We start from the raw sequence: 14,441 nt of genomic DNA on the forward strand, positions 1-14,441 counted from the left end.
TTTTAACGAAGTTTTATTTTCATTTTGACCTTATTTTAAAATTGTTTCTAACTAGCCAATGTAATAAAATTATCAGTAGTCGTTCTGCGAGAAAATTGCAGTTTTAAGGGTGCTTTTCCTCCAGAGATGTGCTATGTACCTATGCTACGAAGATGTCGTAGCTAAGCTGTGAAATTAATATGGTCCTTTCTGTGGTGGACTGATGGCTCTTTGAAGCGCGCGCGGAACGCAACGCGCCGTACGCACGGGTCTAGTTCTTAGGCGCGAGGATAGCTCGCCATCCGACCAGGACCAGAACATACTGCTTACAATCTGTTTATTTTTTTTTATTTCGTCATGCCTTTTATTCCCGAATGGGTAGGCAGAGGGGCAAATATAATGCCACTGTACAATGTACACCCACTTTTCACCATTTGTGTTATAAGTCCCATGTAATAAGGGAGCTTATTGCCATATACCGAGCACATTTCCACTCAGTTTAGTTACATAACCAAAATAATTGTACCCGTATCAGTGTTACGTAAGCCTTAGAATTTCATTTCAACTTCAATAATTTCAGGTATCCTAAGTTCTGATATTTCAACACTGTTGGATATTACCTAAATTACGTTTGTAAGATTTAGGTGTACTGCTTGGCTGTCTTGATAGGTGGTGAGCTTATTGCCATATACCGGGCACAATTTCGAGCTCCGTGATACTGAGAAATTTTCGAATAACCGAAAAAAGCCCAGTAGTACTTCGGCCGACCCGGGAATTGGACCCCTTGCCCGGTAGTCGCATTTGCAACCACTCGGCTAACGAAGCAGTATTACATACATTTAATACATAACTGAATGTATACAATGTATACATGTAGAACTCATTAAACAGAGCGATTGAACCGAAGTTATTATCATTTAGTAATTACCGATCGCGGAATAGGGAACTGTTTTAATTAAGGAATGTCGCGATCAAATTAATTCGATTCCGGTAATGTAACGCTATTTTGGGGGCCTGTGACCCCATGCTGTAGATTAGGGGCCATGTTTGGGTTGGTATTTAATGGGACCGCAAAGGTTTCTGTTAGGGTTCGAAGATGAAGGTGTGTTCTTTATTTGCGTGTTAGGTTTTCTTAAGAATCATTTTCTAGCTATGGACGAAAATTATATAACTGAATTAATTGTAATTGGAAGTAAAACGCTGTATGGATACAGGTAATAAAAAATATTTAAAGTATCTAATGGATCTCTTGTTTGGTTCCCACGAGACCCAAAATGTTACTAACATTTGTTGTTTCTCTTCACGTCACTCCACCTGTGATGAAAAGAGAACGTTTATTAGAAAAAATGGCTTTTTTTACTAATTAAGATGATAATACAGCGTGTGCCAACTTCTCGTGTATCACCGAGGTCGGGCCGATTAAGTTCATGATCTCAAAAACCCTGTACTTAAAGATTGTACGTCTGCAACCCACTACAGAGGTACCTTAGAACCAAAATACTGGGCTGCAATATAAAACGAAGTAGTATAGAGTGTGCAACGTCAGTATATGCAAGTGCAGTGATATTATATCGAACAGTTATGTCACCAGTACTGTGTGGGAGCACTATGTGGTACAGAGTAGTCCGGAGATAGAAAATGAGAGAGACTTCCTTGAAGTTTTCGAATAGTTATTGCATTCTGTAGTTATGAAAATAAATAAAAAAAATATTAGGGTAAAGACAAATCAGCCGCGCCAATAGAGCAAATAATTCTTTATTACTTTATTACATGTTACTTTAAGTAGCTAAAGATTTATAATTGAGGAGGTTTGTCAATTTTTATATTTAATTAAGTGTGGGCGAGTCATGCTTCGGCACGAATGGGCCGGCTCGACCGGAGTGATACCACGGCCTCACCGAAAACTGACGTGAAACAACGCTTGCGTTGTGATTCGTTGTGTGAGTGAGGTTACCGGAGGGCCGATTCCCCCTTCCCGAACCCCGATTCCCCAACAACCCTTAAATTCCTAACCCCCAAAATGCCGGCTACACACTTGTAACGCCTTTGATGTTTTATGTTCATGAGCGGCGGCGATTGCTTACCATCAGGTGATGTTTAGTGGGCCTAGATTGAGTCACTTTCAATACATCTTAAACTGATTTTTCTACATACGAATTTATTATACTAGGTGTTGTTTAAGTTATGGCATTAATTATTGGCATATCACGGTAGTGTGGCCCCACCATTAGATTATGTCCATTAATATTTGTTTTAATGCACGTACTTCTACTATCTCTGAATTTATCAACATTTTGATTGATCTACCTAGCACATTTTAGCAATGTCTGAGCTCAAAATAATAAGATTCATTCTCTAGTCCTCAAATTCCTAACCCCGAAAAGGTAGGCAATACAATTTTAACTTCTTTGGTGTTGTGGGTGTCCATAGGCGGCACACGAATTGCTTACCACCATGCGTAGGTTGGTTTTGCCAGGCTGTATCATAAAATATCAAGACCCACCTTTGCAGTCTCTGTCTTTAAGGCTACTCTGTAAGATCTTGTTACAGAACGGCGACCCGCCACATACAATATCCAGCAACTCCTATACCATAGTGCTATTGTAATATTTTGTTTTGTCTACCACATGTTGCTGTCATATTAAATTCAGTCACGTAATTGAATGGGATTTGTGGTCGTAAGACTTTAAATTTTGATGATATGGAGCGAGTAGGGTTGCCAACTTTTTTTACAAGAAATAAAGTATATTTAGGTCTGAGAAGGAAAGTAAACAGTATTTTAGAAAAATTAACAGTATTTTTTTTTTTTTTTAAATATGTGTGAGCGTCTAACATTTAACACTGTGTAGTGTTAAGCATTTTGAAAACAGTATTTTGTATACTTTATTATTGTTCAACAGTAAAAAGTATAATTTAGTGAAAAACAGTATAATACTGTTTTTAACAGTATAGTTGGGAACCCTAGGAGCGAGCGCAAAGAAATGTTTGTGTTGCAAGAAACTTTGGAAATTATACTTTGAATTATACTGCTGCATATCAGATTACATAATGAAAGATAGATACAAATACAGATACATTTACTGAGAGTTACGTCCTTTTATAAACGTTACCAAACACTAAAAAAATACATCTTTCCAGATATATTTCAAAGAAAATTAAGGGTTTTTGAAAATTTTGACACTTATCCAAAAACCATTTAGCAGCTTGCAACCACCCGTCTAAGGAAACGCAGTATCTAGTAGATTATGTTTTACATTTTTGTAAAGGATTTTTGTACACATTATGGGACGATGTCAATCCCATCGTTCTTTCACACAATACAACTTGTAACTTACTTAATACTTACACTTACAAAATAATTAATAGGTAGCTCATAGTTTTAATGAATGAATGAATTTATTTAAAAAACGTTGCCCCACATTAGGATTTTCTCCTGTGTCGTGGATGCGTTTACAAACATAAGATTTCACATGCACATGACACCCAGACCCGAAACAACAATTTGTGGATCACACAGAGAGTTGCTCCGTGCGGGAATCGAACCCGCTACCCGTTGCGCGGCAGCCAGTTACCCAGCCACCGCACCAACCGTGCAGTCGACAGTGCAGTTCTACAAAACAACTTACAATTTTTTTTTATTGAATGTAAAAGTATATAAAACTAGCTTCTGCCAGCGGCTTCGGCCGCGTTCCCGTAGGATAAAAAGCCTATATGTTATTTCGGATCATAATCTACCAATTCCAAATTTCATCCCGATCCTTTGACGCGTTTTGACGTGATTGAGTAACAAACATACACACAAACATATAAACTAACAAACATTCGCATTTATAATATTAGTAAGATTTTAGATTTCAGATTATTTCAGCTTAGCTAAAACACGGTTAAACATTCCAACATCTATCACCGACAGTTTCATGAAGTATTTTAGATTCAACGATAAAAAAATGTGTAAAAAATTGCTGACTCCCATAAAATTGGTTCATTCTTCCCCAATTTACCAGATCATCGTTTTACCACCGCATCGTAAACAAGCTTCCCCCACTTGAATTGAAAGATAAGGGACAGAGGGGCCTAGTGCGACTTCATTTTTACCTTAAGGCAATCGACACGTTTGTGAAGTTCGGCGCTCTGATTGGCCAACTCTAATTTACCAACCAATCAGAGGGCTAAACCCGGTAACGTTTCGATTGCGTTTAAGTAGAAATGAACTCGCACTAGGCCGTCTGAACCCCATATTTTTCCACCCTACCTCGAATACTTACTAATTGAAATGAATGTGACAGAGTCTGTAGATGATATTGAAGATTTGTTAGTCAGGAAAATGGAGGGAGATTTATCGATAACGCAGGTGTGATGGTGTGATACGTTGACTCAGATGTTACGAAAATTTCTAGAAATGTTTGTTTATTTGATGTAGCGAATAAGTGAATATGTAACTTGATTACAGACGCTACTATTGGGATATCATCTTTTTACAATTACAATCATGGAGTTTTTAATACATTCGAATTTATTTCACAAGCATATTGAATTGTGCTCTATCTTAGAAATTGATTTTTCTACTAAAAGTTGAAATATTATTTTTTAGTATTTTCCTCAAACAAGTTGCTAAAGAATAGTAATTACGAGAAACCGTCTATGTGATTTGTTTGCTGTTGTTATCTTTATTAATTATTCTGTGTATTACTAAAGATATTGCCAAAACCGAACTTAATGGAAAATGCCATTCTCTCACAGTCAACCCCAGAGATATGCAAAGCAATAGAAATAAAACTCCAAACGGTACAAACATACAAGTTAGAAAAGCAAACCGTTTAACCGCATTGACTTCTGCCAAACTGTACCCTGGCAATTTTCCCATAGGTTTTTACCCCTAGGTTGGAACAATCTTTGACTAAACTTCTTGGACACTGCCGCTTCCTCCAAAGAACAGTTATTAGAAAACTTTTCGACCTACTTTTTGGTCGAGTTAGCTTTTGAACTATCTTAGCAGTGAACTAATAAGTGAGACTCGGCCACATTGGCTAGCAGGAGTGTTTACTGTGTTCAATTAAGGTGTTAATATAAGTTGAGATAGTGCTCCAAGTGTAGGGGCTTTGCGACAAATATTGTTATGTACTGCGGATGGTTTGGTTCTTTAGTCTTTTTTTTTTTGGTGGTTAGGTTAGTAATTTGGTTTTGGTTTTATTGCGTTGGGATCATCATTTTGTACTTAATGATGGTTTGTATTATAAATTGGTAAATTTTGTCCACCAGAAGTTTAGTTACCGAATAATCAGATGACATAAATGAACATAAGTCGTGAACCTTTCTTCTACATAAGGGCTCGTGCACACGATGCCGTCACCACGCCTTCGCCGCACCGTTACACTGTATATACGAGTCGCGCGAAACCGCCACCGCGCCGCCGCCGCGTGCTCGCGTTCTGTTTGTTTCATTCCATTTTTTCCAATCTCTTTTTTGGTGCACTATTAATTCGTAAGCAAATACAACCAAAAATTTCAACAAAAACAGAAAGTTTTAAAAAGTACATTTTGGAACAAACTAAATATTGAAATAAATTAAGTATTAAATTCTATGCACAGCTTCATTAACCTTGACCACAGAAGAGCTGTAACGTTTTAGGTTGTCTAAAAAGGTTACCGACATGCGACACGGCTGTTGCAATGCCGTATTCATAAAGAGTAATCAAATTAGCTCAAGGAAAAAACTGCACTGGTCCTATTTCGCTATTTTTTTGTTTATTGTCCGCCAAAATGATTACAAACATGTGGTTTAAATTAAGTCATATGAATGTGTTTTCTGCATACGGTGTATTAGAAAACTCATCTTGAACTCTGATAACCTGAAATCTTTAAATATTTTAGAACTAGCACAGCATATAAAATAATTTATTGATATTGAAACCGCAGAAGGGAAGTTCAAAGAATTCAATTTTTATATTTTAGAGATGCGCCATGGTAAATGTAAAGTGCGATGCCACTGCCAAACTAGTGATAAAAGTGTGAAACGATGCATACAGAAATCTGTAGAGTCGAATTCTTTAGTTAAACTTCGTATTAAAAAAAGGTGTCATTAGAAGCATCCAATGACTTCTTCGCCTTGGGCGAGGCGAAAGGAGTGTCAAGACTCTTATTGACTAAAAACAAACCAGTTCCTACTCCTGATTTTCAAGCCAGAGCCTCGGTAACCCGCTAAGCAGTTGACAAGCAAATTTCAATTTTTATGCAGAAGTAATTGATAATTCATTCAGTCGTCGTTGGAGTCGTGTTGTTAGGCGTTCTACCTACCTTAATGGGATACAGGCGTGATGATAGTTGAAGAAGAAGTATGTTATTATGTATTTCAATTTATATATAGAAATAAATGTGACGTGATTATTTATAGATGAAATTGAAAGGTTTCGTTAAGATTTGTGTGTGGTGCTAGTGTCGGCTTTAAGCAGATTAGTCGTATTTGTTTTTAGCACTTATGTTTTTTATAAATCTGTTTGCTATAAGTATTACTAATGCTGACTATATCATGTTTATTAGTATACTTAAGATTCTTATGAAGTTTCGAAATAAAATCTGTACCCATGGATTAGCAAAACGCATAATTTTTTCACCTAAAGGAAATATCGTCAACCTAAGAGTTTACGTAATTTAAAAAAGTTGAAGTACTTAAAAAAACTTTACGAAATTTCCTAAACGAAATACAGTAGGGAAATCTAAACTTCTTTGTGTTACGAAACTGAAATGAACCGTTAACCAACTGACAAAGGATTATTTTTTTGCTTCATCCATTCCACGCGTTTTGCGAACCTTTTCGTCACCCAATATTCTTATAAAGTCATGTTTAGCTATAACAAACCTTATGTCTTAGTTCACAAGGTTCTTACAAATATCAATCGGTGTTCCAGCTTTTGTTCTTACACTGGAAATGCGTCGCCTTGAGGACAGAGAATCTAAATTAAGGTGACCTCTCCCGTCGACGTCATTTCTTTGCGCAGAAAAATTTTCGAAGGACTTTACAATAAAGTCGGGGGTCTTCCTAAGTTGGTCGACATACTTCTATATGTTTCCCGGCGGTACTTAAGCAAATACTAGCAGTTAACTTTTATGGAACTATTACATACATTCAGTCTAATAAAGTTATGTTTGCAGATCTTAGGTTCCAAAGTTTAAGACCTGTTTTGACTCCCAAAATAGTTGGTTACTACTATAGAAGATTTCTGATATAGCTGTATTAAAGAGATTGTGTTTTTCTTTGTTTCACTTACTGTGGAAATTATTTGATATGAATTTGCTTTTAGCCGAGACATATTTAATGAAGCGACTTAGGTTACAATATCATTCTTTTGTTTGCGAAAGTTGTTTAATATTTTTATTATTTCTCTCGTGATTCTATTTTACTTCGGTTTATTTGGTAGACTTTGTAATTGTTTTTTAGCTTTTTGTTTCTAGAATAAATAAGTGCTTAATAAAAATATATTGAAATTGAGAAACTCAACGTTGTAATGAACGGAATATGTTTTTTGTTTTGTGTGACTCTGGAAACATACCCAACAATATTTACGCTTTATATTTTTTGAAAGACAAAGACAAAACACATTGTAACTGTAATGATTATAAAGTTTACTAGTGCGTGTACTGAGAGATTTATTATATTTATTTATATTTTACATTTCAAATTTCATTGTCATAGCTCTTTACCTCTTTTTGGTTTTTTATGTAGGGAATATCATCCAATGACATCTCCTGCTTTTGAACTGGAGTCCGAAGCTCAGCAGCTGAATTTTACGTTACATCACTAGGATACCATAATTTATATAGTATCTAATATAGGTTTGCCTAACCTAGATTTAATGTTTTCGATTAGAATACTTTTGTCATCAGGGACCAATAAGATAGTCTATCATTATGTTTTTAGAAAAACTAGTTGACAGTTTTTATTTATAATTCCATACGTTTATTTAAAATATTAATTGTAAAATAAAATAATATTTAAAAATAGGAGCCGACCAGTAGTGGGAGCATGGTCCAAGCTACCGGTGGTTAGGGCTCCAGAGATAGAAACCTCCTCACAATGCGTGCCGTTTCCAGGAGAAGTGCCTTATTTATAAATTGTTATTATTATTGTATTGCTCTGAAAAGCTGTCGTTACTCGAAAAGGTCGGAAACAAGTCGTGAAAATGTTGTACAAACAATTTGTCCAACTGATAAGTTATCGCGACCAGCCGAGCACCTTTAGCAAGCGTCAATGAAATTGTGTTATTGTTGCAAATAATGAAATAGACTGCTTCAAAAGATTCTTTCCTATTAATAACAGTTTGATTCAGGCGTTTTTTGAAGTAAATTGTTTAAGGATTTTCTATTTGCGTATAGTATAATAATGGTACAAAGGGGGACATAATGCTATAAGCATTCTATTTTTCGTTGTATGCACTGAAATTCTTAAGGAAGTTTTTAATAACACACTACCAAAAAATTATGGAATACGTGAATAAAACCGTATGTAAGATTAAGCTTTACTCTAAACATCTATGTCATTTATATTTATTTATTCATTGTTCTTAAAGGAAAATTCAAACAAAATGTAATTTTTAAAGACAAAAAATCACTTTCAAGAATAAATCAAATGTAAAATCTCTTCAAAATCTTAGTTTAGGAAATTTCACTTTGGAATGATTCCGTTAACTTTCCGTATAAATGGGAATTAAAACTGGGATAGCTTCGCTAAATATCACCAATTATTCTCTTTGCCTACTCAAATAGCTTCGATGGTAATGCTAATAAAAGTCGAGGGGCTATCGAGTGATCATCATAACGAGGCTAATTCACTTTGACAGAGTTCTAAGAGATAAGTTATTCACAACTTTTTGGGACCTCTGTCTTTTGAATAAATTTTCAATGAACTTTCTAAAACGAGTTTTGACAAGTTTTGATTGGTGCGAATACTTTTGAAGATTTTATGCTGCCACCCCGGTAGCTTTGACTGGAATTATTTATATTTTTTTTTTCTCTTCACAATCTTTTATTATGATTCGATTATGATTTTCATCGGCGTATCTCCTCAAGCTTCCTTGTTGAGGATCTTAAGAGGCTTTTCTGAATTTTGAATGAGGGGGGAATTTTCTTATTAATTATTGTTTTGACAAAGATTTTTGGGGCTTAAACAGTCATATTTTAACGTTCCCTTAAACTTTTATACGTTATGCCTCTTTAAGTTTTTGACAAACAACGTCAAACGACGCTTGCATTGTTTCGTTGTGTGAGTGAGGTTACCTGAGGCCCAATTACTACAATCTTCCCAATCCCCGATTCTCCAACAACCCTTAAATTCCTAACCCCTAAAAGGTCAGCAACGCACTTGTAACGCTTCTGGTGTTTCGGTATCCATTGGCGGCGGCGATTGCTTACCATCAGGCGATCCGTCTGCTCGTTTACCGGCTTATAATTACGATTTTTTTAAGAAATGATTTTTAAACGACATTTGGTATGAGACTTGCATTTTATGACATGGGAATAAAAGGATGATATATGTGAATTACCCACTGTTCCATCTGATCACTCTTTTGGGAATATAATAGACCTTCTATTACGTAATTAACAAACAACCAAGCATCCTAACCCCATACATTCAAGGTAATATTCTCCGAAATATCATTAGAATCGGCCATCTTGATATATTTCTCATACGTCGATATATTTTTTTGTTTCTGAGCTCGGCCCAGGGGCCAGGGGAAGCAATTTATTTTATCTAACGCTGACTCAATCACCTTGATATGAGGTTACAAGAAATATGTTGTCACCTCCTTGAAGAATGGGGTGTCCAGCGTATATAATAGTCCACACTGGTATAATGTACCTTTTCGTGTCGTATCGTAACGTCTTTTCATCTTTTAAGGGGTAGGCAGAGATGCACCGCATTACCTAGCGGGTTTACCGAGGCTCCGGCTCGGCAAGCAGGAGTAGGAACGGGGTGGTATTTAGTCAGTAAGAGTCTGACACTCCCTCTCGCCTCGCCCAGGGTGGGAGAAGCCATTGGATGATTTTCCCTCGTCAAAAAATTAGTGGAAGCAAACGCATCTACAGCAACGTAGCATAGCACATCAAAACGCAATAATTATTCCCCGTTTCTGACAATGGCCAAGAAACCAGCAAAAACTATAAAACTATACATGCCTCCATTCAAGACAAGAATGTACTACACAAAGGTATAAAGGCTCTCTGCTCTAAAGGTAAATGAACTGATGTACCAATACGTCTTCGTACGTGAATCGATTGTTGAATGGAAACCTTGACACTTGACGTAGTGGCTAAGAATACTTCGGCTAGACCGCTGTGATTGACTTATTCTGTCTACCTTTTGTTTGTTTGGAAATAGTTTGATGTTTTTTCTGTACTTCTTTTTTCTTATATTTATTGCTTTTTAAAGTAAAATTATTGTATTAAAAGAAGGGTTGAATTAAATAAAAGTGTAAAATACACTCATCAGTCCAATGTTTATTTGCAATTCTTACTCAACTTACACTTTGTGTGGATGTTATACTATCTATCTATCTCAAGAAGCTATGCTATCTAGACTAATATTATAAAGCTGAAGAGTTTGTTTGTTTGTTTGATTGCACGCGCTAATCTCTAGAACTACTGGTCCGATTTGAATAATTCTTTTTGTGTTGAATAGTGCATTTATCGAGGAAGGCTATAGACTATAAAACATCAAGCTATAACCAATAGGAGCCAAGCAGAGCGGGTGAAACCGCGCGGAAGTAGCTAGTCTAAAATAAAACTAGAGCGTAGAGGTTTCTTTTTTGTATTTTATGTTTTCCTATGATAATTACTATTAGTCCTAAGGTAAACATTGTATTATTGACAGCCGCGATATAGGCTGAGCCTAATATGCTTGTCACTGTGTAATCTGGAAAATGCATACATTGAGCTGGTGATAAAGAATTTATTCATTTAAATATTAAAGATTTTAATAAAGATAAAGATTAATCCGTGGTACCGAACGCGAGACACAATATGTTTTCTATTGTTGTCTTATATACGAGAGGTTACATACTGGCCCCTTATTAAAAATCGATTAAAACCCAATAAATTCTAAATGTCCTAGAAAGTAGAAAAAGAAAGGAAAGTGATTGTGCACTAGAAATCACAATTACTACAACATTAATCTTGATTTATTGCGATACTCAAGTATTTCTCAGCCTCAGACTGGAAACGTTTAATCGAAGTACATTGTAAGGCTTTGCCAATAGTTTCAATTAGAACACGTTTTTAATCTTAAAGATTTTCCATCCAAAACTGTTTCAATATTCAATTAAATATGTGAGAATACTTTTTTTATATTTGTTGGGTCGACGTTTGGCCGCTATCTCGCCTGGTGGTAAGTGATGATGCGGCCTACGATAGAGCACGTCTGCCCATGAGTAACACAAGAGTGGGTCGGAGTGGTGGGTGGTGGCATGAGACACCCAGGTTATACCCATCAGGAAACATAGGCTCCGGCAAAGAGTTCCACTTCTTATCAGTTCGCACAAGGAAGCTTGAAGCAAAGCGCTATTCTAAGAAAATCCGCCATGTAAAGACGCGCGTTGTGTGATTAACAAATTGTTGTTTCATGTTTGGGAGTCATGTGTATTGTGTATATGAACATATTATGTAGGTCACAGGTTTCCCCTAGTTTAGGAAGTAAGGTTTCATATATTTAGATACCTATTCTGAAATAAATAGGTACCTAGAATCCATGTCATTGTATAAAGTATTAATTTTGTACCTTAATTCTAATAATAATATATAGTTGCAGGGGTTTTGGGTAACAATAAAGTAAATCTATTTATTTGATATGTAACTGAGATTATTTAGACACCACTGACAAACGGTGAACGAAAATATCATGAGGAAACCTGGGCTTAAGTTTGAAATCGCCAACCCGCAATGTGGTGATTAAAGCTCGAACATCCTCTGTGCGAGAAGAGCCCTTTGGTCAGCAGTGGCCGCTTATAGGCTGTTTGTGTGATGTGTGATATAAGATATTGTATGTTTATAAACGCTCCCAAGACACAGGGCAAAAACCCAGCGCGGGGCAATGTTTTCAAAAACTAACACAACTTTGCCTACTCCTACATAGAAATCAAGCACTGTTTTCTGTATTCCATCGACCAATAAATCAATGGAATACAGAAAACAAAATAAATAACTTATTATACTTCTCGAAGCTCTTTACAGTGGTTGGAGTCAGGCACTCAAGTACGATTGTTCTACGTAGCCTCGCCACCAATATTTGCACAAGCCAGCAAACAGCGGGCGGCAAATTAAACCGATTTTCTTCAGCGCTCGCCGGGTCCACTGAATCGTAATGTATTGTTTTCGCTGAACACACCTTGATTTTATCGACTCATTATTAGGTCAATGTTTCATTTTTTTTTCTGTTCTGCAGCAGGAGTAGTATTCTTTTGATTGTGAAAGAAGAAATTGAAGTTGTATTAAATTTAATGTTGTCCATCTTAGCATGTAGAAAGTAAATCTTTGTTCTTGCTGCTATACCAAAAGGGTATTTTTTAACTAATCAATAACTTTTCCCGCCTTGAGTAAGGCGAACGGTAGTGTCAAACTCTTATTGACTAAAAACCACCTCGTTCCCACTGCTGCTTTCAAGCCGGAGCTCCGGTAACCCGCTAGGCAGTCCGCAGCTATTGTCTGCAGCTAAAATGTCGTGATGTTCTGGAATTTTCTTTAACACAAGGAAAATAGATATTGTTGTGCTAGTTATTGTACCAAAGTTCATGTTAATTCTCGTTGCCAATTCTGTAAAATTCTTAGTATCTAATTTAGGAGCTATGATTCAGGATTATTCGGAATCTTATAAATGATGAGTTATTATAGACCTTTATGTACCTATTATATCTAATTAAGAGTGCTGATAACGATCCTTATAATTATTACAAATTTGAAAGATTGTGAGTTTGTGTGTGTGTGTTGGTTAGTTACTCAATCACGTCAAAACGGCTCAAGGGAATGAAATTTGGAACAGGGTTTTTATCCCATAGGAACGCCGGATGCCGAAGCGAAGCCGCAGGCATAAGCTATAGTCATACATATTTAGACTATTGAATTTATTATGTACTGAGTTTAAGACGCCCGCATCTCAACTATGACGGTGCGGGTTCGCAACCTACCAACGGCAAAGTACCAATGTGACTTTTTCCGAGGATATAATATGTACTTTCTAAAATTATTTAGACACCACTGACAAACGGTGAGGAAACCTGAGCTTATAATTTCTGATTATAAGTTTGAAATCGCCACTTATATAGGCTGTTGATGTGATGTGATGCACTGAGTATTCTTATCAATTAATCCCATACATAACTATGCCAGGAACTAATACTAAAAAGAAAATAATTTAGAATTTATTAGACCAGTATTTTAAATAGAAGCTGTATGCCATTAGCTCACATGAGTAGTGGCGATCAATTGAGAGTGAGTAGGCTCGCTAACGAGCCTGCGAGCGATTGCTGAGCAATTACGTAGTTGAACCATTCGTGAGATTTGACTACTGATCTGGAAATGTAGGTACTGTGAATTACTTATAGTACTTTGTGCTTATAAAATTATATATTATTATGGTAGATGCAAGTATGACCTGAAATGGATGTCTTGAGAAAGATCACGACAGAAATATTTACGGAGTGATACCACGGCCTCACAGAAAACCGACGTGAAACAACGCTTGTGTTGTATTTCGTTGTGTGAGTGAGGTTACCGGAGAATATTTCCCCTGACGAGGATTCCCTTCTCAAGCCTCGATTTCGATAAAACCCTTAAAGATCTACCCCAAAAGATTGGCAGTTTCCGCACTTGTAACGCTTCTGGTGTTTTGGGTGTCCATCAGGGGCGGTGATTGTTTACCATCGTGTGATCCGTCTGCTCGTTTATCGACTTATACCATAAATAAATAATAACTAATATTTCAATCCATGACACTTAATTCAACCATGATTAACAATTACACTAGAAAAATAATCTAGGTAGGTACCAAGTAGAGACGACAACTATCCCTTACTGGATTAGCCGAAAAAACTGACGTCACTAGTTACAATCAGTGAATTAACTAAAGTAAACTCGTGCCCAAAAACTCGTTTAGCACGTTCTAGTAAAAAGTTTCTGAATCAACATTACCTGTGCCCTTTACCTCTTTACTTGGCGAAAAAAAAACTAGCGTAAAAGGTTAGGTTTTCGATATAGAGTTCCGTATCTTTGAAAACTGAATGATTCGTTTGAAGTCGATGGTTGTAAAGATTTAGTCAAATATTTTAAATTAATTTTGGAATTATGATTGAGGTTTAGCGTAAGGATTACTCCTATTTTAACTAGATAGTAAGTGACTTAACCGTACAAAATTTATATATTACCTAAGTGTTATCAGGAAAATATAATTGCATGCAATGAAGGTAAAACATCGTGAGCAAA

The sequence above is a fragment of the Spodoptera frugiperda genome, chromosome 14 (assembly GCF_023101765.2).
Source record: "Spodoptera frugiperda isolate SF20-4 chromosome 14, AGI-APGP_CSIRO_Sfru_2.0, whole genome shotgun sequence".
Taxonomy (NCBI): Eukaryota; Metazoa; Arthropoda; class Insecta; order Lepidoptera; family Noctuidae; genus Spodoptera; species Spodoptera frugiperda.